This window comes from Sarcophilus harrisii, chromosome 2 (genome assembly GCF_902635505.1).
Source record: "Sarcophilus harrisii chromosome 2, mSarHar1.11, whole genome shotgun sequence".
In the NCBI taxonomy this organism is placed as follows: domain Eukaryota; kingdom Metazoa; phylum Chordata; class Mammalia; order Dasyuromorphia; family Dasyuridae; genus Sarcophilus; species Sarcophilus harrisii.
Window position 1 is genome coordinate 497,958,316 of NC_045427.1, and position 16,957 is coordinate 497,975,272.

Consider the following 16,957-nt stretch of genomic DNA (forward strand, 5'->3'; position numbering starts at 1 on the left):
GGTTACAAAGACTTAGAAACTTAGAGATTCTTTTTAATCATTTTCTACTCTGTAAAATTATGGAGCAAGTTTTTCAAATCCTTCATTATGAAGGAAGTAAAGTTTTTCAAATCCTTCATTAAATTCTTACTAGTTGTGTGACCTTGGACAAGTCACTTAACCCCTAACAGAGCTACTTGAGAATCAAATAATACAATGTAAATAAAGTGCTTTGCAAACTTTAAAGTGTTATAAATGTTAACTCATGCTATTATTATATACACCTTAAAGTGAAATATTATTGTCAAACAAGAATGAAATTTTAACTGGGGGACACTTCAGTACAGTCTATTGCTGAAGAAGTTTTTACATTCTCATAGTATAAAGCCACCTGGTCATACCACTGTGTGTTCAAGAGAAATCAGACATTGAATCAGTTGTTTCCAGCATCATTGCCACACCTTGTACACCTTGGCTTATTCTAGCACTTGAGTAAAAAAAAAAAGTCATGTTGTCTTCAGCTAGACTTTATGTAGGATAAAGAAAACATCTCCCCATGGCTCCATAATATTTATTACCCACACTAACAACAATTTCAATATTTACCCAGAGACAGATAAAATAATGAGCCAAGCCAGCCTGTTCAGTACATGTATTTCAGCAGTGACCATAAAAAGACATCACACACTTATCATATCCAGCTCCATTCCCAAAATACATTTTTTGACAGAAGACAAATTAGATAGTCGCACTGCATGGTGATGGTACCCATCTCTCTACAAGGGTTTGATTAAATGCTTCTGACCCGTGTCATTGACCACGGGAAGGAGAGAAAGAATATAAATAAATTCTGTGATTTAAATGTGCACTACAAAAAGTAGTCTGTGTGGTATTACTGGATATTTGCTGAATAGAACCTCTACTTTTGCTACTTTGCCTTGCCTCCTGGGGATTACTTTCCTAGCATGGGGCCACCTCTAAAAGAAGAAAGAGACTATTTTTCCACCTCTGCCCTAAAGCAAGTTGGCTATAAAAATACTCAGAGAATAAAAATCTTAATGAATATGCAGTAATTGGAAGAGTCCATGGTCTACACTGTTGGAATATTACATGGGGAGTTCGTATATTTTTCTTAGAAAACAAATTACAAAGACAATGCCATGATGCAAAGTATCATGGGAAGGAGACTAGTGTGTGCATATATGTACACACATGTTTTATGTATGTATACATATGCATACATGTATACATATATATATATTCATCCCTTTTTAAAAATGTGAAATAAATGATGAAATCACTATAGATTTGATTCCTCTAAGGGGAGCCAAAATCAACTTGCCCTTCTCTAGATATCCTCAGCTCTAACTCTTTAAATCATCAGCCCAAGAACATAAACATCTGGTTCCAGTAAATATAAAATTCCTTTATAATCAATGAATATCCATCAACAGTTTTTAAGTAACACCTATATTGTGCTCATCGAGAAATGAAAGTGATGGGTAGAGGATGTAGATAGAAATCCTTTGGGATCCATTACTTGTTTCCCAAAGCTCCACCTGCATTTTTTTCCTAGGCAATAGAAGGTCAATGGCTTATATTCATAATGATACCAATATTATTATGGACTTAAGATAATGTCCTGTATGTAGAAATACTACTAACTTTTGTGTCTAGAGCAATGTCTTCTAGCTCTTCTTTTTTGAAAGTAATGTCACAAAATCAAAGAATTAATTGGAAAATTTTAAAACTCTTCACCATTTTGGTCTTCATCTTCTGGATGAGCTCTGGTTTTATTATGGCCTTTCTAAAATGTGATCCCCAGAACTAAGGAGGAGACCAGGAGAAAGTAAAAAATGCATCATTACTTTCTGTTTCTGAACACAAGGTTTCTAATGCACACATTAAGAACATAGGAGCCTCTTTTCTATGTTATAATTGTGTCATGCTGCTGACTTTTATCGAGCTTGCTGTTCAGTAGCTAGAGTGAGAATGATCACCCTACCCCAGAGATGCCTGTAATCTAACCCATACTCTATTTACGCCTTTTTCACATGAACTGTTGTCAAGCTATGTCTTCCCTATCCTGTGCTTTTGCTTGAATTGTTGAATTTTTGAACTATACCTTGATTGAAACATTTGGATCTATGATGTCATTGATTGTAAAGTTCCTTTCAGTCATACAGCTCAGAATTCATTCAAGTTTACTTATTTGGTACAACTCTCATTCATGCTCTTCTACTGATTCTATACAGAGGATTCTCCCATCATGCTAGGGGCCTTCTTCACTTACTCCTAACATTGCCTGGGTGCCAAGAGAACATTTTGGTCATCCATTTGTCATCTCTCGGTCTTGACATGTGACCAGAGCACCTTCTTTTCCTGTTATAGAATTCTCTGAAAACATATGTTAGCTTTCCTTCTTAAAACTCCTCATTAGTTATATGTTGCAGCCTTCTTATATCCATCATGTACCTTTCCACTGCTCACTGTAATATTCATCTGTAGTTCTCCAAAGGCAATGCTATTCCAAGATTGACTGTTATATAGTATCACTGGTAAAATGTTTATATTGCAAAGATAAGACTTCACTATTATCAAAAAACTTGAAGTCAGTAAAAATTATTTAAGATTTCCCCAAAACAATCTAATCCATTCTCTACCTTTTCAACTCTGAGCCCAGCTCATTATTAATTTGTACTGTGTGTCTCAGATATAAATAGTATTAGAAAAGATCTATAGGGTTTTCATTCTGATCCATATTGAAATTTAATCAATTTTATCTTTCCTTTGTGAAGGAACAAGCTAGATTCTTTTGAATAATTATAGTCTTCCAGGAGACTCTGCAATAACTTAGGGCTTGATATAATTGACACAATGGCATCTTCAAATGGGATCATCTGGAGGATGTCTCCATTCACTGTGAATCCTTTCTCCTAGACTACACTGGATAGCTTTCATTATAGCTACAGATAGTTTTTGACATGTAAATAATTCCCTATTTTATGCTTCATTTGATATTTATTATCAGAGGATCATTGAACAGGTTTATTTCTTCTTTTAGATCTTTCTTTCAAAGTATCTTGAATAATCTTAATATTTATATGGGAGACATTTTGTCCCAAAAGAATTGTGGGGCAATGCTGAGTCAATTGCTTTTTCATAATGGACAATTTGCACAATAAAATCTTCTATTCTCATCTTTCAGTAAGCTGTGAGATAGTCAAAATGTGGTCCATTGTTGAATACAATTTCAAAAAGCCTACTTGTTTTCTACAAATGCACTGATCAAAGACGTACTCAGTTCCTGTATAGGTGGAAGAATAACTATATGCGTCAGTCTTTTATTGATGTTCTTTTCTGTGATTAGCTAGACTGGTACTTTGGAACTAGATACACACTGTTCCTGGGGCCATACCCCAAAGTTTTGCTGGTGTGGAAGCACCTTCCAGAGCTTTTACTCCACTGAGCCCATTTTGGGAATGCAGGGTTAATGGGCATTAGGAATTTTATGGATTGACTTTATATTTATCCTGATTAATTTTCCCTTTTATATTTATCCCATCATCTTAAACAGTTGAGGTAATTTTGTGTCCTTTTTTCTATCAACCCTCCTTTTATTTTCCCTCCTAGTTTTGTTTTATCTAAAAATTTAATTAACCATTCATCTGTGCATTCATCCTGTTGTTGACCAAAAATGTTAAGTAGAAAACCAAGGACAAACACCTTTAGTACTTCACTAGTCAAGTCAGTCAATAAACATTCCTTAAGTGACTACTATATAGCAGGACTTGTTCTAAGCTCTGAGGATGCAAAGAAAGGCAAAAGACAGTTCCTATTTTGAAGGAGCTCACAGGAAGACAACAGGCCAACAATTATATATGAACAAGCTATAAACAGGATAAATTGGAAATAAACAACTGAGGGAAGGCACTAGAATTAAGGATGACATTTTAGCTGGGACTTGAAGGAAGTCAGGGAAGCGAAGAGCAAAAGATGAGAAGGGAAGGCATTCCAGTTATGGAAGAAAGTCAATGAATATGACTGGAATCAGGAGGTAGAACATCTTTTCAAGAAACAGTAAAGGAAGGACAATTACGTGGTACACCAGTTAGAGCACTAGCCCTGGATTCAGGAAGACTCGAATTCAAATCTGGCTTTAAACACTTATTAAGTGTGTCACCCTGGGCAAACCACTAAACCTCAATTGCCTTTCACCAAAAATTAAATAAATAAAATTACACCTCCCCCAAATTGAAAAAAGCAACAAAGGAGGCTGGATCATAGAATACATTGAAGGTGCAAAGATATGGATAAAGGGTAAGAGCATGGAAAGTGTAGGGGGACAGATTATAAAGACTATTGTATGTTTGATTCTGGGGATGATAGGAAGCAACTGGACATTTTTTCCTCAAGATTAACACTAATGTATTATTGACCTCTCTTAGGGTCTGGTCATTTCAACAGTTCCAAATGTGCCTAACTTCACCATTATTCAGGCAATATCTCTCCATCTTTTCCACAAAGATACCATGAAAAATTCATGTCTTGTTAAATGCTATATCTGCCACATTCTCCAAATGTGGTAATCCTACCAGAAAAAGAAAGGAGTTGGTAAATGGTGATTTATCTTTGATGAAGCCATCCTAGCTTTTTATGCTCACAAATTATCCCTTTAATATTTCCTTTTAGAATTTTGCCAAGAATTTGAGATCCCTAGTCTAGAGTTGAGAAGAGTTGCTTTATACCCTTTTAAAATTTTAAAATTTTAAAAATGTGGATATTTGCCTATTTCTAATATGTTGTAAGTTTTGGGAGTATGCTACAATTTTTTCAAACATCACTCCCAGTGACTCGGTAATAGTTCTTTCAGATTTAGTGACATGAACTCATTGAGAGGAGTTAGATGTTCTCTTATTCTGCCCTCACTTCTCTTCAGTTTCAATTCCCTATTAATCATTTTTGTTCTTTCTAGTCTGAGAAAAAAAAATTCTCTTTGGGATAGAACACTGAAGCGAAATAGGCAAGTAGTTGTTTCTTCTCTCCATTTTTCTTTATAATTCTGCCATCTACTCTAAAAAGCAGTTTCACCTTTTCTTTGACCTTCTTTTCCTTTAAAAAAAAAAAGGTCCTTTATCTTGTCTTTAGCCTCAGCTTGTTTAGAGCTTTAACACTTTAAAATTATTCATATGTGACCATGCCACTCTTTTGTATTCATCCTGAATTGTTTGCCCTTGGTTCCATCTTCTAGAAATGCCTTTTAAAAATTTAAATGGTCATTGAATTCTCTGTGTATTCACATTAGTCTTTTTACTCATAAGTCCATTTTTTTTCTCCTCATTGGCATCATTTATGCTTATGTAATCAAAATTTTGTTTTTGAGGACATCCCATCAAATTCTTTCTGTAGAATTTTGGAGAACAGCCTCCCAACCATCATTTCTCTGAATGCTTGGAAGTTTATCATTCCCAAATCTAGGTTCCATATCAAACTATGTCTAGCATTACTTCACTTATTTTCAAAAATTTTAAGATGCTATGGTCACTTGCTCCTTGGTTTCTATCATTTTCTTTCAGTAAAATCAGATCTAGAACACCAATTACATTTGTCATTTTCTCTAAATTTGCAAAAATGAAACTATCATCATGGCATATAAAGAAATGGTCATCTTTGCTTCTTGTAACAAAGAAAATTTCAATGTGTTTTCAGCTTTGGAAAATCAGAAGGTATAGTTCAAAGTGGATTGGAACTTAAATCAACAGACCGAGGTTCAAACGGTAGGTTCACCTTTTTGTTTCTTGTATGTTGTTGAACAAATCACTTTATTCCTTCAGATCTAAGTTTCCTTATTTACAGTATAAAATACAGAGTTTGACTCAACAACCCCGAAGATATATCTCAACTCTAATTCAATTACCACCATTACTACTATAATGCTCCCATTTAAGTTTTATGATCTATTTTCTGAACTCATCACCTACTTCTTTCTTCTCACTAGAAATACGGTCATCTTCTCGACATTCTTTTACCTCTATTGAACCATTCTTCTTAAAGTATTACAGAATATGAGTTATAAGGGATCTTAGAACCCAGAAAGTCCAACCTCCTCATTTTACAAAGGAGGAAACTGTGGCTAAATGAGATTAAATAATGCATTAATTGATCTAAATTTTTGCATACCTTTTAACCCAGTCATAGCATTAGTAGGTCTATATCCTAAAGAGATTTTTTTAAAAAAGGAAGATGACCTATTTATACAACAATATTGTAGTATCTCTTTTTGTAGTGACAAATATCTAGAAATTGAGAGAATGTGTTTCAATTTGAGAATGACTAAACAAGTTGTGGTATATTATTGCCATGCAATACTATAATACTATAAGAAATGACAAACAGGATACTTTCAAGAAAACCTGGAAAGATTTACATGAACTGATACAAAGTGAAGTGAGCAGAATCAGAGCATTGCACACAGCAGCAGCAATATTGTATGATGATCAACTGTAAATGATATTGCTTAACAATATAATCATCCTGGATAATTTCAAATCACCTATGATGAAAAATTCTATCCACTTCCAGAGAAAGAAGTGATAGAATCTGAATGCAAATTGAAGCATACTATTTCACTTTATTTGTCTGTGTGTGCATGTATGCAGTTTGTCTGTGTTTTCTTTCATTGAATAATTAATATGGAAATATATTTCACATGGTTGCACATGTATATCTTATATCAAATTGCTCATCATCCTAAGGCAGGGAGAGAGGAAAAGAAATAATTTGGAATTTTTTAATGTTAAAATTCATTTTATATGTAATTGGAAAAAAATAAAATATTATTAAAAAATAAAAGAGGTTAAATGTTTTGCCTAGGGTTCACAATAGTAAAAGTCTAAGGTAGGACATCCATTCTGTTCAACATCTACCTTTCTATTATGCTTTCTCCTTCATTTTTTGTGGGGTTTTAATGTCATTCTACCAATCCTTTAATTTAATCTGTGCATTTCAAATAAGATATCCTTTTCTACTGCCATATTCCCATCAAGAGTTACAGTTTTTCATGTCTTTGTAATATAGTTATTAAGTTGAGATCTTCACTTTTCATAAAGGCATGAACTAGCCTGCTGTGTTTATGAAGTAGATAGTATTTTCTACCTTCATATATTTGCATATGGATATCTCATGTTATTGTGAGATTAGTTTTTTTGTTTGTTTGTTACTCTTGTAGGAGTAATTATTAATAGGAAGAACTAAAGCTGAAGTCATCAGACACCTGGGTTCAAACCATACCTTAGTTGTATGAGCCATTGCTCATCTCTTTGTTTGCTAATATCCTTGTCTATAAAAATGTAGCCCCATTTAGATTGGCTCTATTCCTGACTCAATGCTTGCCATTACTATATCTGAAGCCTTGATCTGCAAAACTAAATCCCTTTCTCTCACACTGTCGTCTTAAACAGGTTGTCTTTTTCAATATACTTACTTTTCTTCTTAAGATCCTACCTTCAACTGGCATGCAGGAATATTGAAAACACCACTGGCTATCCCTAGGATCTTCAATTTCTTGACTTAGATTCAAATTCCTTAAATATGCATTCTAGGTTTCTAGTGTAGAACTGCTCATGTCCATTCAACATAGATCTGATAACTCTCAGAAAGGAAACTCTAATTTTCATAACTTACCCTTTTTTTCCCTGTGGTCAGATCTAGAGCTCCTTTTCTGGTGGCACCTCTATGTCATCTTTCTGTGGAACACAGACAACTGCTTCCTCCTCCTAGGATATATCTCTATCTCAGAAAGGTCACTTTTACTTAGTAAAGATGTTTAAACCTAAAGTTTGAGTCATTCCAAAAGTCTTAGTGTAATTTTAATTATTAAAACTCCAAACTGCATTGTAGCTTTTATGACACACTGAACTGTTGGATGTTGTGACATCCAACAGTTCAGTGGTCCTACATCAAATATTGACCAAAAACATTTATTAAGTATTACTATGTTCAAGATTCTTTTCTAAGCACTGGATCATCCTCCAGTTCCCTATATCAATAGGGCTGGATTTTCCTTACTTCGGCATCTAGGTAGAAGAGTGGAAAGAGTTCTAGGACTACAGGCAGAAAGGCCTGAATTCAAATCTAGCAACAAGCTTTATGACCCTTGTCAAGTCACTTAACCCTATTTGTCTCATTTTTCTCATCTATAAAATGAGCTAGAGAAGACAGTGAAAAATCACTCTAGTATCTTTATCAAGCAAACATCAAATGAAGTCATACTGGACAAATTCAAGTGATTGAACAACATTCCCTGTGTTTCAAGGTCTTTTACTCAAAGTTTTCTTTTTAAAGCATTTCTGTTCTTTTTTTTAAAAGCTTATTTTATAAACTGAATTTCCCTATTTTTCTCTGACTTATAATGCTACTCATAAGTCCAGTTTCACTGATGATCACTCCAGAAGCTTTGACCTGCTCTGTTTTCCTGATTAAAGTCAATTCCCTCTTTTCCCACACAGTCCACTGGCTCTCTGCTTCTAGAGGTTCATCACAATAGCTCTGGACTTAGTGCAGATATGCCATTGTCTTTAGCCCAAGTTTAGCTCAGATCCTCTGAGCTCAAGTATTCCACCAGCTCCAGCCTTCACCAATAGCTAGGTTTGTAGTTGTGTTCTACCATGTATGGTGTCCTGCTCTTCAAAGAATATTTCCTTTTCTTTAAAAAGCCAGAATAGAAAAGTTCTATTTTACTGGAGGTTAAGTGTTAGCTAAAATAGAATCTGAGTCAAAACAATCACCATAATCAAGCCCAAAGAGTCTTATAAGAGTAGAGTTCCCAGGTCGACTAGCAGATTAATATCTTAGTAAATCTAGTGATTTACTGTTTATCTGGAGAACTTCTACTGCCACTGTCTTCAAAGTTCTTCATCACAATGGTTAGTTAATTCAATGTAGCAAAAAGAAGCATTCTTCCAATTCTTTCACTTTCTCTTAAACTGAGGAAAAATAATCTGACTTTTGTACACATTTAGTTGTCATTTAAGATGAAAAGGAACACAAATATAGCATAATCTCTTTAGGTCACTGAAACATTCCGCTTCTCTCCATACACACTGAAACTGAGATCCTTGAGTCTTTGGCCCTCAAGAAAGTTAGGAGGAGCAGTGGATAGAGCATTCAACTTCAAGTTGGGAAGACAGGTTCAAATCTTGTTATAGACTCTTGCTAGCTGTGTGATCCTGACCAAGTCATTTAACTTCTCTCAGCCTCAGTTTTCCTTATGTATAAAATGGAGATAATAACTGCATTACCTTGTTGTGAAGATAAAGTGATAGTTTTAAAATATGAAGCACTTTATAAGCTTTAAAAAGGAATAAAATACTAGCTAGCATCATTATCATCACAGACAGCTACTACAGCACACTTAGTATCATATTTCATAACCTTGTGAGGGGCTCATGAGTAAGGCCTTTCAAGGCAATCTTTCTTTCCTTTTCTAACATCATCTGGCCTCTCCTTATTTACATGTATTTGATCTGATATTGGAAGATTTCTGCCAGCATCCAAAATATAAGTTTTAACTGCTCTTCACTGTGAAAAACTTCTATAAAAATACAATTCTTACCTTTTCTTTGCTCTGTTCTGAAATTAGCAAGACTAAGACATCAGTTTCTGATAACTTATATCTACCATTTTACCATCTATCTTTCACAAAATTATATATGCAGTATCCACTCTGGGATACTCTATCAACTCAGCACTTAACTAGTTTTCATGTTAAGTCTCTAGATGATTGAGGTTGAAGGATACCTTGTTGATACCCATTCCTTTTGCCAAAGCTCACAAGCCCCTACAAGTGTGTTTCCTTTTAATAAAGAGATGGTAAATACAATGAGCTACAAAGCATTCCTACCATAAATTGTACTTTCTCCACCAACTATATACATCATGTCTATGGGAAAAATAAACTCAAATTTTGAGCACAAATGTAGTCAAACAAATATGTATGGAACACATACCGTCCCCATGTCCTTCTCTTCTAATGAAATTATTATCACTAATATAAATAATATATATACCACCCTCCCAGGCTTTACAGGTGACTAAGCAAGATTTCACAGATCTGTCCTTTAGAGGCTGCTATGATACTTCTGAGGCCAGGGATACCTCTTCTCTTAAAACCAAAGCCAGATATCTTTTCTGCTGTCATGATTCCATTCCTGGAAACTGCTTCTGGTATCAAGTTGCAGCCTCTTTGTATGCATGTCGCTCTAGACTAGAGTGTGTGTCTTCTCATTACTGAAGGCAATCTCTTCTCCTGGAAAAGTAGTTCCCCTTCAAAATTGTGTGGCCAGCAGAACAAGGGAAAAAAGGAGAAAATCCATCCCTCACTCCTTCTTAAGACTGGTTCCCTCTCAGGAGCTGAGTTCTTCTTTCACCTCTTACTCCTTGACTGAACTGGCTAAACAGTTAGCAGTTCAGACTTTAAAGGCCCCCAGGACATGGCCAAATATATAGTCTAACTGAATCCCAAGTTGCTTCTTAAATATTAGAAATATCCATTTATTTACAATTTGCAAAGGAATCACTGGGTGTTCATACCTTCTTAACAACTCATCAGGAAATCAGGAAATTTAATATAATATAATATTATCATATAATATAATAATATAAAATATAATCATTTGTGATTATATTCCTTACATATGGATTATAGATGTTACATAAACATAATAAGGAAAATATTAGGGGCATTAGAGTAATTTTATGCTACTTGAGTGAGAGTGTAACATTCTTTGTTGACAAATCAAGATCTTCTAAAATCAATTTCTCATTCACAAATCTGATTAAAATCCAATCAAAAGTCTTCCTGAAAGTCCCCAAAAATTTACTCAGAGTCACTAGCCCAACTAATTTTTATATGATTTGTACAAAACACTGAATAAAATCTGCAATTATTTCAAGCAGTGTAGTCACAGTGTCAGAGGTGTGTTAGAGCCAGTTTCCACTATCTCTGTGGAGCTAATTATTAAATTCTCAGTGTAAGCATTCATACCTAGGAAATTGAGGAAATGTTACAAATCCAGGCTTCATTCATTGATCTGTTGATTGTCTAGACTAGAAGTTGGCAAACTTATGACTTCATAGGCTAAATCTAGCTCAGGCCTATTCTGTATGACCAAGAACTAAGGCTGCACAAAAGTGGGCAATGGAAAGGATCTGACCCTCAAGTCATAGTTGGCTGATTCCAAGTCAAGACCTGAGAAAATCTAGATAGAGAGATGTGTCAATAATGAAGTTTAAACTTGAAATGTGTTCTATTTTCATAGTGTTTTTAGAGAACCAGCCATTAAACATTTTCCATCAGACTAGTAAAGAAATTTAAGACATTTCTCCCAAGGAAAAAAAAACACATACACACATACACATCCCCCTTAATTTCCTGAGTAGGCAAAATTATATTTGTGTGTGATGATAGAAGCTCATAGAAATAAAGTGAATTATAAAAAGAATAGAAGTTGTGCATTCTCATCATAAACTTAGAATCAGAAAAAGCCCTAGCATTCATCTGATCTAATCCCTTCATTTGTTTAATGAAGAAGGCTGGGAACCAGGCAAGTTAAATAATCTGCACAGGGAAAAAGGGGCAGAGGCTGGATTAAAACCCGGAAACCTCTGGCCTAAAATCCAGCACTCTGTGTGATCTATTGCACATCTCTCCTTAAAGCTAACATTAAAGGATGCTTTCCTTCTTTAGGAAATTTACATAAATATAAACTTCAGTAGACTGTGTATGACTTATAAAAGTAGTGTTTGGAATATACAGCTCTAATATGTCAGAAGTATCATGCAAATATGCCAAAAAAGTTTGCAATTCAAGCATCTTCCTCTCTGCCCACACCATTTCAAGATTTGTTTATTCAACAGACATCATTAAACATCTATGATGTAAGATTATTGTAATAGATGCAATAAAAATGTGACACACAGTTCTCAATCTTCTGAGATGTTTACTGTACAGACTAGTATGTTATACACACAAATAACTGTAATGTAAAATAACTTGTGATAAATGTTATTTGAATGGGGAAGAGGGTGAGGAAGGAAATATATGGATTATCAACTGGAAGAATCCCAAATAACCTCATAAATATTTGAACTGATCTTTAAAAGGTATATAAGAGTTAAAAAGGCATATGAAGAGAGATTATGTCAAGCATCAGAAAGTGTATGAATAAAATTAGAAAGGCAGAGAAACATAGAAATTGGACAAGCTATGGGAATCAGTCCAATTTGATTAGAGTGAAAATTAGATGGAGGAAGGGAACATGAAATAAGACTGAAAAAGAAGGCTATGACCAAATGATAGAGGGCTCTGAAATCTAGGCTAGGGAATTTATATTTATCCAATTAGTTATTTAGAAAGCTCTCAGCACAGTGCCTGGCACCTGGGTACTTAATGAAGATTTGCTCCCTTTTCTCTTCCCCCTTAATAGAGTGGAAAAAATAAGGAGCCATTGAAGGGTCTTGAGCAAAGGAGAGACTGAATTTATTTTGGAGAAAGATTAATCTGACATCCCACTACATGCATGCATGTGTTCACACATAACTGCTTAGGCCTGGAAAGTGTAATTCATCTCCTTTCTATTCCCACACTCAGCAATTGCCCAAACACTACTGAAGATAATTTAAATGCTTACAGATGCAAGTAAGCAAGGGACTAGAGACTCCAGCTCTTGTACATACAACCACTTCAGCGTTTTCTTAATGGCAAATGGGTCATTTTTCTTAGTCATCTGACAGGACTTCTTTTGTCCCTAGAAAGGACAACCTTAGTCATCTCCTGGTAAAGAAGCTGGCATTTCTCTGGTGAGTCTGGTAGGCACCTTGAGGCTTGGTTTCCATAGCAAATGCTTTTGAATTTGGCCTCAGAACACAGAACGCTCTGCAGAGACTGTTATAGTCCAGTGACTATTCATTTAAAAGATCTGAGATATTGAATCATCCAGCGTCATCAAGGAAGTTTACCCTTTCACTAGAGGAAAATATAGAGAGTTTAAAATGGGCTCTTTCATTTCTCCATTTTTCACTTTCTTACCACCTGGTCTCCAGACCCACACTGGCTTTCCTTTCCTCTTCCCCAACCCCCACTCCAGTTCCCTTCCAAGAAATAGCCGTCCTTGCCAGCTGGCCAGAGTGCAGCAACAGATAGTTGGATGGATTGATCCCCACTCCTAGCCCCACACACAACCCCACCCTACCTGAATAGCCTGGAATTCAGCTTAACAGTGCTTTGTCTTTCCTTTTCCTCTTTTGTCCTCTGAGGAGGGAAAGCAAGAGAGTTGGAAACATGTGGTGTTCCATTATTTTTAATGCCTCAATGGACAGTTTGGGTTTCCTCCTGATGTCTAGGATGGGGAATCTAAGACACTGTCATGGAGATAGAAAGGAAGGAGGGAAGGAAAGGAGGGAAAGGAGGAGGGAAGGCTTTTAGACTGTTCCATTTTTAGTGAGGTAAATATGAGGGAGCTGGGGTGGGGGAATTGGTCCAACAAAGAGGCCAATCTCACTTGTAGGGAAATACTATTGAATATGATAGGGAAGAATGCTGCTGAAAGTCACCCTTGAATCTAATCTAGCAAGGACTCCCCTTGTCTCTACCTAAAAATATAAGGCAAAAATCTCTTTCCTGGTCCCTGTATGCCAAAGGCATAAATTTTATATCTTATTTATCAAGGCAAGAGAAAGGCCAATACTATTTTTCTGTTTAAAGCAAAACCCAGTAAAAGTTTAATACCATTTTCTCTCCTTACATACCCATAAACAGCTTCCAACATCACTTTGAAATCCCAACCCTTAGAAACTCTTCCTGTTTCTCCTATTAGTGCCTTCCCTCCACCTAAAAATCTCACTGTTTATTTTGCATATATTTAAATAGGTTCATTTTTTTTCTCCCAATGAAATGCAAGTTCCCTGAGAAAAGGGACAATTTCATTTTTTTCTTCATATCCCCAGCTCCAAGTATGGTGCCTGGTAGACGTTAGGCATTCAATAAATGCTTGTTAATTGATTTACTGATAATCCTTTGAATTGACATGATAACAAGTGTGTTAAAATGAAAAAAGTTTCTCTTAGTGGAGAAATCACAAATTAAGCCATCCTACCCTAAATTCAACACTTAGTTTGCCAAATTAGGTTCATTTACTTGTCCAGGCCCTGAGAACAAAGGGGAGGGAGATAAACATGTTTTTCTGGCTTAAAAGAGGTCTAGATAGAGCTGAGGCATGATATGCTGCTAAGGAGAAAAATCAAAATAGTAAGTCAAAGGGGTGAAGCTTGAGCCAAGGGAAAAACAAGAGGAAGAGAAAGATGGTGAAAGGAAAATGAAGGATCTCCCAAATCAAATATTTCAGTTTTGCCCTTGTCCAGGTCTGCTGGGCAACAGTAGACTGAATGAGAATAACAGTCCCCAGCAGTCTCTTGATGTCCCTACAACCCCTGGTGGGGAGATTCACCATTTTTTGTGAATTTATTGTCCTCATTTTTATCTAGTCATCTATTAAAAAATAATCTAATTTAGAAATGGAAGGGACCTTGGAGGCTTCACGCCAAAGATTTTAGATTTAAATTCCAAATACGTGCAACATTTGTCATATTGTAGCTTGACAATTATCTTAACCTCTAGTCTAATATCTTCCCTTTATCGTTGAGGAGACCAAATCTCAGAGAGGATTGAGTAAGTATCTTGCTTGAGTCCCCCAAGTAGATTCATAGATTTAAAACAAGGCTTCTTAGACTTGTTGTGTGTCTTGGGGGAAAGAAAAGGAAGAAAGGGGAAGGGAAGGAACAAATACATATTAAGTACCTACTATATGCCAAGCACTGTGCTTTACAAATATTACTTCTTTCATAAAGAATCCTTTAGGGTAAAACCTATGGACCCTTTTTCAGAATGATATTTTAAAAGACATAAAGTATTTGGGATTATAAAGAAAATTGAATATATTAAAATTCAATTATCAAAATATTTTTATAAATAAGTTTACAACTAAGTCCAAAGATCTATAAAGCTGCATATCCTTTGATGCAACAATAGTACTACTAGGTCCATATCCCACATAAATAAAATGAGGTGAGAAGAGGATCTATTTATACAAAAAATATTTACAGCAGCTTTTTTTTTTTGGTGGCAAAGAACTGGAAATAGAGGAGATGCCCATTGAATGAAGAATGGCTGAACAAGTCATAATTTATGAATGTAGTATAATACCATTGTTTTATAAGAAATGTTAAACAGGATGTTTTCAGGTATACTTGGAAAGATTTACATGAAATAATACAAAGGGAAGTGAATAGAACCAGGAAAACATTGTACATAGTAACAGCAATATTGTAGAAAGAACAACCATGAAAAACTTAGCTATTCTCAGCAATAAAATGATCTAAGACAATTCCAAAAAAAAATAATGATGAAAAGGTACTATCTACCTTCAGAGAAAAAACTGATGGTATCTGAATACAGATCAAAGTATATTTTTTTCTTTCTTTCTTTCTCTTTCTCTCCTTCTCTCTCTTTCTTTTCTTCTTTCTTTTTCTCTTTCTTTCCTTCTTTTCTTGTTTCTTTCCTTCTTTCCTTGTTCCCTTCTTTTTTCTTTTCTTCTTTCTTTCCTTTCTTTCTTCTTCCTTCCCTGATTCCTTCCTTCTTCCCTCAACCCTCCCTCCTTCTTTCCTTCCTTTTCTTTCTTTTTTATTTGAGTTTTTCATCCACAAAATCACTAATATGACAATGTTTTACATGATTACATATTTATAATCTATTTCAAATTACTTACTATGTTAGGAAGGGAAGGATAGAATTTTAAATTCAAAACATTTTTTAAAAGAATGTTAAAATTGTGTTTATATGTAACTGAGGAAAAAATAAAATATTATTTAAAAAATAAAATTCACCGACTGTAGGCTAAAAAGATCATCTACTTTCATTTTAAAGATAGGGAGTGTGAAGTCTCTGGCTTTTTCAAAGTCCCACAGAGAGTTAAATAAGAGAGCAGGTATTCATGCCTGTGCCCAGTGACTCCAAATTCATTGTCCTTTTTAACCACCCCACACTGTCCAGACTAGTTGGAGTCCTGAATGGCATGCCTCTGGGATTGTTTAGGCTCCTCTCTGAAATACGTCCAATAAAGTATATGCATGTTAGATTTACAAACCGTTTTGTTACTTTGGTGGCACCAAAAAGACCTTTGCTAAGTATAGTCTTGTTGTTAATTGGAAAACAGAGGGCATGTTAAGCTTCAGGCTTAAGCAGAGATCTTGGCAGAATCCCAAATTATGACATCAAGTTGCTATGGCTTTAGAAGATTTGGGTTCTTCTTTTTTTGTCTTTATACAGGGGAAAATCCTTTCCTGACCTAACTTGGTTTGACTTGATACTTTGTCATTTTAACCTCCCAGAGCTCCTAAACTTTGTCTCCCCAAAAGATCATGTTCAATATTCATGCCTCTTTTCAAGAATTCCCCAAATGCCTGCTTTTATCAATGACAAAGCAACAGGGCCCAGGAATAGCAATAGGGTTAGTAAGAGTGTGTCTCTGGTTGACATTATGCTGGAGGTTATTATTCTATGAAGGGCCATGTATAATGACATGACATACAGATTTAGAAGAGGCATTTACAGCATTCTTAGTTCCATTAGTGCCAGGGCTACATTATTCCTGTTGCCATATTTACATCCCTTTAGAGCCAGACAGCTACTGCAGCTACAATAGACACACTCATCCTCTAATCCAAGTATAAAGTAGGTCTTTCAAGTCAAGCTTTAGGCATCTACACAGCTGTATCTAATTCTACAGTACCGCTTGTATTTAAAGGAAAAGAGAGCATCGCCTGAAATATTTGTCACTCAGAGGCTGTCTCAGTTCATGAAAATAACGTGAAAAAGGCATTGTTCTCATCCTTCTACAGCCATACTGGGACTCTTGAAACATAC